Below are 8,052 nucleotides of genomic sequence, written 5' to 3' on the forward strand. Positions count from 1 at the left end.
TAGCCTACTAAGCGGGAGTTAAACCTCCTTGGCAGATTAGTTTAAGATTCAATTCAGTCCAATTTAGTCCTGGAGTAGCTCTAATGCTCAATTTCGCAATCGGCTCTGTTTAATCCAGAACAGGCTTAATCCACGACTATTTTAAACTACGTCTGTGCAAGTGAATTTCAGTTAAGCCAGCTCAAACAGCATTTTAGTCTGGGACTAGGCTTAAGCCTTGTCTCCGAAACCGGCCGAAGGTGTTTGTTTAATTCTTAGACTGAGTCTAATAAGGTTAAATGTAACTGTGTTTTACAGACAGCTATGAAGACGGCAGGAGGAAGGCCAAAGAGGCAGAGACATGGTCTGACCTCCAATCAGACGCTGATTGTGGGAGTGGGCCACAAAGGCGCAAAACGTATGGGTACCATTACTATTCCTTGATGCTTTGAGGTCATATTTACAGTTTTTTTTTTACTTTCATTAAAAAAAAATTATAGGAAAAGTGTCCGGATTGGCACCCCTGAAGAGGATTCAGAAGACGAGCCGGCCCCTAGAATCACATGTCAACCTGCCCCCCCGATTGCCTACCCTGCAGTCCCCACCATCCCCAATTTGGCAGCAGCATCCCAGAACTGCTCTTTTTCAGAGCTCCTGTCAAATTGGGAGCCTATCAATTCAACATGTGAGTGTATTTTTTTGTTTTCTGATCCTTTGTAGGTATTCATTTTGCAGATAATGTTTCCTCACTTCCTTAATATATTATTTTCTTGTAGTGGTGCCAGGCCCACCCCATTAATCAGCAGAACCAGGTAGGGTCAATAGTGATTTCTACTCAGCCATATTACTGGCATTTGTGTTTTTTGTTCATCACCTGGAAAGAAATAGTTTTGAAAGTGATACAAACTATATTGTTCCGTTAGTTATCGTTGTGGTGTGGACTATTGTTTTATATATAGAACGATTTCTAAAACTGTATCTTAGTTATTGTTATCGTCCTTGGTGTGAATGGGCCTTGAGGATGGAGTTGTATAGGTTTGTAGTGTATTTATCTAAAAACATTATTGTTAACTTCTATGTTATAGCCATACTGAGGGAGGTCCTGACCAAGTTAGAGATGGTGCTGGACCAACAAAGCCAAATTCTTCGGCTTCTCCAGCACCGAGAGGTGCAGGTCCAGCCAGGCAACATCGAGGAAGGTCTACTGCCTCTGAGAGACCTTCCTCAACTCCTCAGTCTGGAAGAAAAACTCCTGAGTACAACCAAAGACTGGTGAGAATTTGTATTTATTTAGTCCCGTAACAATTGCACTATTACACAGTTACTGAAACACCACTTTGATATGAGGGAACAATTCTAATTTTTGGTAGAGGAGGAAAACATGGAAAACAGGTTAAATGCAGACACAGTTGATGCTTATTCATAATTTCTTTGAATATGACTACATAATTATAATATCGTTTTTTTTATCCGTTTCAGGTCAACTGGTTGGGACTGATTGGGGGGGCGGATGTGCGCAACTGCACATGGAGAACCTTGAAAAGGGTAATCTCCAACTCTCTTGCCATGAAGATCAACTGGCAGGGAGTAAATGGGAAAACATCCCTGGCCAGTCTGCAGCTCAGGGCGGTTGTGATTGGTAAGTACATCTGTTTACCAACATAATTACCTGTCTCTTCCAGATGATATGTAAGGACTAATCCACGGCTAGGTGTGCATAATGCATAACTTGGAGGCAAGGAATGTCTGTATGCGTGAGTGTCTATTTACATGTGTGCATGTGCACGTTGGCTGCGCATTGATTTAGATTTAAGTGATCAAACTGATCAAACCTGTGCAAAAATGACCATAGTAGAAGCATAACCAATGCTTGAGATTTCACAGTGATCTTACAAAATGTATCGCTTTATTTCAAAGCTGCAGTTAGAAGAAATCCCCTCACAGCCAATGCTGCTGAGGCGGACATTGAGGCCACCATGAAGAGGTGGCTTCAGCTGGCGTCGGATCGGGAGGGAGGGAGGAAGAAAAAGACGCTTGATGCTAAAGGAGGGTCTTTAAATGTATTTATATATATATAAAGTTTGTTGTTGTTATTTTTGGTTCTATTTTCAATTGTTTTTTAATCAGTTTGTTGGTTGGTTTTGCTGGTTCATGTTCTATTTTAAATTGTTTCTTAATCTGTTTTTTTTCTCAATCTCTGTTTTGCTGTACATATGTTGAATAAATTATTTTTAATTGTGATTTGTCCATAGTGGTTTAAAATGGTTGTAACATGGGTGGGTGGGTGTGAGAGATAATGTAAGATATATTAATTTTGTATTTAGTTCTTTTTATCCATTTTCCTGATAGTGAACTATATTTTTTATAAAAGATTATATATTTTAAAATTTTTGAATTTATGTTTTCCTTCTAAAATGAATACATGTAGCCATTTTTGGGCCACATCTGGCCCGGGGACCAAGCTAACAGTCAGCCAGAACAGTTCTACAGTGTTTGGGCCAGAACTGGCCCGGGGACCAAGCCGACAGTCAGCCAGAACAGTTCTACAGTGTTTGGGCCAGAACTGGCCCGGGGACCAAGCCGACAGTCAGCCAGAACAGTTTTACAGTGTTTGGGCCAGAACTGGGCCGGGGACCAAGCCGACACTCAGCCATATCTGTCTTACAGTGTCTGGGCCAGACCTGGGCCACATAACACAATAGGTGCTTTACAGTGTTTGGGCCAGAACTGGGCCGGGGACCAAGCCGACACTCAGCCATATCTGTCTTACAGTGTCTGGGCCAGACCTGGGCCACATAACACAATAGGTGTTTTACAGTGTTTGGGCCAGAACTGGGCCGGGGACCAAGCCGACACTCAGCCATATCTGTCTTACAGTGTCTGGGCCAGACCTGGCCCACATAACACAATATTACAATTTTACAGGGTGGGGGCTGCATCTGGACCAGAACACATCGTATGTGTCTGTTTTCAGTATGTGGACCAGTTTTGGGCCGGGGCCCCAGCCAGAACTGGGCCAGAACTGGAGCAAGGATGTGGCCCAGAGATGGGCCAGACAAATTTTGCTACCTGGAAAGGCAAATAAAGGCAAAAAAAAATGATCTTGCGTGCTACGTGCGCTTGCATTAAGTATCCTAGCGTTCTCACGAACTAGCATCACATCAAACAGAATGTGCATGACTTATTTTTACTCCCAGTCCATCCCTACTGCCCCGCAACATTAAGAATATGACTCAAAGACTATGACACAAAGCATGGACACTCTGAACAAAATTACCCCCAAGACTCTGAGGTAAGGGCCAGAAAAATAAACCATAATTGTTCCGGACCCTGGACTGAATGGAAATTTGGTTAGTGGACCTTTTGGGTTTCTAATTGAGTACCCCTGTCCTAGATGTTTTTGTAGTGTCTCGCGTAGGCTACAGCATTGCAGTGAGCAACACTGGTTTGAAACCACAGGTAATGATCATTTCACCCACAAATTAGTGATGTGTCGTTCGTGAACGATTCGTTCATTTTGAACGAATCCTTACAAGGACTCGGGAGTCCTCTCAAAGAGTGATTCATTCATTTTCTCGTGGCCGCGCATTGGGACTGTTGCATAGGCTCGTCCAAGTAAACATAAATTAATCGTTCATTTCCCGACTCGGTCTTCGGGTACCAGTATTTGGATCATTTTTCACGTGACCTGCATAGGCTCAGTAGTGGTAGCTAGAGGAAACGCTAGAGGGAACGATTCGTTAATTTCCCGACTCAGTCTTTCTACGAGTCTTTGGATCATTTTTCACGTTACCTGCATAGGCTCTGTAGTGGTAGCTAGAGGAAACGAACGATTCGTTCATTTCCCGACTCGGTCTTTCTACGAGTCTTTGGATCCTTTTTTCATGTGACCCGCATTGTATTTTTTATTAGAGGAAACAGTTTCCTCATTCCCTTTCGCGTGGCCGCTGTTTTAGTAAGACGTGAATGATATTCGCTCCAGTCATCATACTGACTGGTTTTGTTATTTTCACTTTACATTTACACTTACAGTTTAGTGCAGTGTAATTGTTTGCCGTGATAATTAAATGCTAGTGTGATAATAAATGAACAAATCATACAAACTGTCATGATACATTATTTTAATGCAGGAATTTCTTTTAAAATAGTATCTGCTGGTGCACATGTAATGCACTAACCTACATGAGAATATGATACGTGTTTGCAGTGGACGGATAGCGTCCCCCCCCCTGTTGAAATGAACGATTGACTCGAAAAAAGATTCGTTCATTTTACTGAACGAGATTCAAAGAACCGAATCAGTAAAATGATCCACACTTCCCATCACTAATCCCCACCATATACAGCGTTGACAGTGCACTGCTTCCCCCTCCGGGGAAGTCGCCGGATGGTGGTCTAGAACCTTTTCGAAGCTGTTCGGAAGTCATTCTCCATGGCCTCGCGAACTCCTCCCACGCCCAGATTTTTGCCTCCGCGACCGCCAAAGCCGCCTTCCGCTTGGCCTGCCGGTACACATCAGCTGCCTCTGGAGTCCTACCAGCCAATAAAGTCCGATAGGCCTCCTTCTTCAGCTTGACGGCATCCCTCACCTCCGGCATCCACCACCTGGTCTGAGGGTTGCCACCGCGACATGCACCGACTGCCTTGCGTCCCAAACTCCAGTCAGCCGCCTCAACAATGGAGGCCCGGAACATGGCCCATTCGGACTCAATGTCTCCCCCCCCCCCCCCCCCCGAGACATGATCGAAGCTCTCCCGGAGGTGGGAGTTGAAGCTCCTTCTGACAGGGAATTCTGCCAGCCGTTCCCGGCAGACCCTCACATTACGTTTGGGCCTGCCAGGCCTGACCGGCGTCTTCCCCCACCATCGGGGCCAACTCACTACCAGGTGGTGATCAGTTGACAGCTCCGCTCCTCTCCTCACCCGAGTGTCCAAGACATTCGGCCTCAGATCCGACGACATGACCACAAAGTCTATCATCGAACTGAGACCTAGGGTGTCCTGGTGCCAAGTGCACATATGGACACCCTTATGCTTGAACATGGTGTTCGTTATGGACAAGCCGTGTCTAGCACAGAAGTCCAACAACAAAACACCGCTCGGGTTCAGATCGGGGCGGGCTGTTGCTCCCAATCACTCCCCTCCAGGTCTCACTGTCATTGCCCACATGAGCATTGAAGTCCCCCAGGAGGACGAAGGCATCTCCGGGAGCAGCGCTTTCCAGCACCCCCCCCCAGAGACTCCAAAAAGGGTGGGTACTCTGCGCTGACGTTTGGTGCGTAAGCACAAACAACAGTGAGGACCCGTCCCCCCACCCGAAGGCGGAGGGAGGCTACCCTCTCGTCCAAAGGGGGGGGAACCCCAATGTACAGGTGCCGAACCAAGGGGAAACAAGTATTCCCACCCCAGCTCGACGCCTCTCACCGAGGGCAACTCCAGAGTGGAAGAGAGTCCAGCCCCTCTCAAGGAGACCGGTTCCGGAGCCGATGCTGTGCGTTGAGGCGAGGCCGACTATATCTAGCCGGAACCTCTCTACCTCGCGCACCAGCTCAGGCTCCTTTCCCGCCAGCGAGGTGACGTTCCACATCCCTAGAGCTAGCTTCTGCAGCCGAGGATCGGACCGCCAAGGCCCCCGCCTTCGGCCGCCGCCCATCTCACACTGCACCCAACCCCAATGACCCCTCCTGCAGATGGTGAGCCCACTGGAAGGGGGTCCCACGTTGTCTCTTCGGGCTGTGCCCGGCCAGGCCTCATGGAATAGGCCCAGCCACCAGGCGCTCGCCATCGAACCCCACCCCCGGGGCTGGCTCCAGGGGGGGGGCCCCGGTGACCTGCTTCCGGGCAGGGGCAACTGGGAACCATTGTTCTTTTTCTTCATGGTAGGTTTTTGAGCCACGCTTTGTCTGGTCCTTCGCCTGGAACCTGTTTGCCTTGGGTGAGGGTGACCCTACCAGGGGCATAAAGCCCCCGACAACCTAGCTTCCAGGATCATTAGGACACGCAAACCCCTCCACCGCAGTAAGGTGGTGACTCTGTCAGAAACATTCCAACTGCAGACTTGAAATGACAGATTTATTATTTGTAGGCCTACTCATACATTTAGAACCATTTATTCAGTCTTTTTACCATTATTTATAGATTCCTAGAGTAATAACAAACATAAACAATATAACTGATATCAAACCTTTACTGTATTACGTACTTATTAAATCTTACTTTCTTTGTTCTTCAGGGGGGTATTCCAGGTAGTGTTCAACTAACTCTGATCCTAACCCTGAACTCTGAGTTAAGTTACTTTGAAATGGGAATTTCAGAAAACTTGGTTCCAGAACAGCTGATATGAATTAGTTATTTCAACTCGGAGTACGGCAACTCTGAGTTTAGCACGTGCATGAATACTACCAAAAGCCAACATCTATGGAGCTCCGATACTAGGATTCACCATGGCACCCAACGACAAAAAACGTCCTACTTCACCACACTTTAGATATGTTATATTTCGTTTTTATGGTCAATCTGAGCACATATTCCGGAAAAAAGCAACACGGCTGGAGCAGCGTAGCCTATACAATTGGCGTGGGAGACAATTGCTGCCGAGTATTTTAATGCAATAGCCAGTCCATACATTGAACATTTAACCCCACTGTCCGTTAATATTACAGGAGAAAAAGTGGTGGACTTCATAAAATAGCATGTTCAATGTTATATTACATATAAAAACATACTACTGGCAGGTAATGCATATTTTGCTTAGGCTACACGCTTGTGATTGTAGCCTCGACGTCACCATGATTTTAATCATATTCGACATGATACAAAGTCTAAATATCAATTGGTGCCTATTTCAACTTGTAGTAGCAGTTTCCCTCAACAGAATGCTTTTCATCAAAGGATGATGATGATGATTAAGATGACGAAGAGACATTAATGACTGCTGCCGCAGAAATGGATGCAGAGAATTATGTATGGTAGCTACTGGTAGTTCTCTCTCCATGTACTTTTATTTACAGGCTTGTGTGGAATTGTCAGTTTCACTGACATTATGAGAATAATGACTATAAAAACGATTTGCACATTCTGACAACAGGGCATGGATGCTGTATACAGTGAGATGTTCATTTAATGGCAGGTGAATTCTACATGTGGAACTGTGAAATGTAATGTAATCTCATGTATTTCCAGTTACAAGTAAATTAGTTGTACAAACTGCATCTCATGAAAAGTGTCGAAAACTGACCAAGAGATGTGTAGGCCTATTTAGGGTAGAAGAATAAAGGCTAATCTTGAAAAATATTTACTAGAACACCAGTTACAGGAGGATGCATGGTCACAGATGATGCAGTGTGTGAATTATACAATGACAATCGGGGGGGTCAACTCAGTGTCCCCTACCCCCCCGCCCCCAGAACGAAGTTCACCCCTGCCGCCGCCCCAACCAAGAAAACAGCAATGGCACACACAAACTAAAACTACAAACACTATTGTATTCATTTCTTTCTGAAATAAAAAAAGTTGATCTTTACAAAACTACCAGAGGAACATATCTGACAAGCAATGAGACAGATAAATTAAGCTATCTTGCTTGATACAGAGCTAGCAATAGCTATCTTTTAAGTTGGTGGGTGGTTAACCATGTTTCTATCATTAACATTCTTGTGAATATTCTACAGCTAATTGCCATTACAAATACATTCGTGACAGATTTTTTTGGGGTATTAGATAGCTAACTTGCCTTTCTTGAACTTTCTCATGACGCAGAACGTACCGCTACGTAGCTACACTGAGGTGATTGAACCAGCACACTGCCTGGTCACTTGCGCTGTTTCTTGAGTTGTATTGGGCACTTGTCACTCACGCTGTGTTTATTGAGTGAATTTTGACTAGATGGCAGTCAGTGTAATACTGTGTGTGATATTCCCTGCCATAAAGTCACCAAACTGTTACTGAATGAATATGGTAAATACATTGTAATATTTACGATTACAGGTAAGAACGATATATAAATATATCAACCCCCCGACCTTTGGTTTTTACCTCTTTTGGGGGGGTCCGAGCCTTAATCGGGGGGGTCAGA

At 45.2% G+C, this 8,052-nt stretch overlaps 2 long non-coding RNA genes across 2 annotated transcripts; both read left to right on the forward strand.

Annotated features, from left to right (window-relative positions):
• Positions 1–257: 257 nt before the first annotated feature.
• LOC136965542 (uncharacterized) lies at positions 258–1,231 on the forward strand. Its single transcript, XR_010879311.1, has 3 exons — positions 258–664; positions 756–791; positions 1,065–1,231. It is a non-coding gene; the product is annotated as an uncharacterized lncRNA (long non-coding RNA).
• A 108-nt stretch (positions 1,232–1,339) lies between these two features.
• Positions 1,340–2,220, forward strand: LOC136965543 (uncharacterized). The gene is made up of 2 exons (XR_010879312.1): positions 1,340–1,618; positions 1,897–2,220. It is a non-coding gene; the product is annotated as an uncharacterized lncRNA (long non-coding RNA).
• Positions 2,221–8,052: the final 5,832 nt, after the last annotated feature.

Source organism: Osmerus mordax, chromosome 21, assembly GCF_038355195.1.
Source record: "Osmerus mordax isolate fOsmMor3 chromosome 21, fOsmMor3.pri, whole genome shotgun sequence".
NCBI lineage: Eukaryota > Metazoa > Chordata > Actinopteri > Osmeriformes > Osmeridae > Osmerus > Osmerus mordax.